Source organism: Corylus avellana, chromosome ca2 (assembly GCF_901000735.1).
Source record: "Corylus avellana chromosome ca2, CavTom2PMs-1.0".
NCBI lineage: Eukaryota > Viridiplantae > Streptophyta > Magnoliopsida > Fagales > Betulaceae > Corylus > Corylus avellana.
The window spans coordinates 21451281-21451554 of NC_081542.1; the positions used below are offsets into that span (position 1 = coordinate 21451281).

Consider the following 274-nt stretch of genomic DNA (forward strand, 5'->3'; position numbering starts at 1 on the left):
ACTCGGCCGGGCATCCTCTCTTCCTCGGTGGCAGGCATAGACATTGAGCTGACCACCGACGACATTGCTGCTGCCTTGCAATGTTCTCGTGAGTGCCCATCCGACATTTTGGCTCGAGATGGCTTCCCACGGTACTCAGACCTGCCGCATGACCTCACATTGCAATATATTGTGGACGATATTTGCCGCGGCCGTTACACCGACGACCTGCACAACTGTACAAGCAAGGTCCTGCTGCCTTCTCGCCTGTGGTTTGTGGACTTCGTATTGCAGC

At 55.5% G+C, this 274-nt stretch overlaps 1 protein-coding gene across 1 annotated transcript in view; it reads right to left on the reverse strand.

The window, feature by feature from the left end:
* Window positions 1-274, reverse strand: part of LOC132169308 (uncharacterized) — a 20340-nt gene that overhangs the window by 19688 nt on the left and 378 nt on the right. The gene's annotated exons all lie outside the window — the stretch shown is intronic.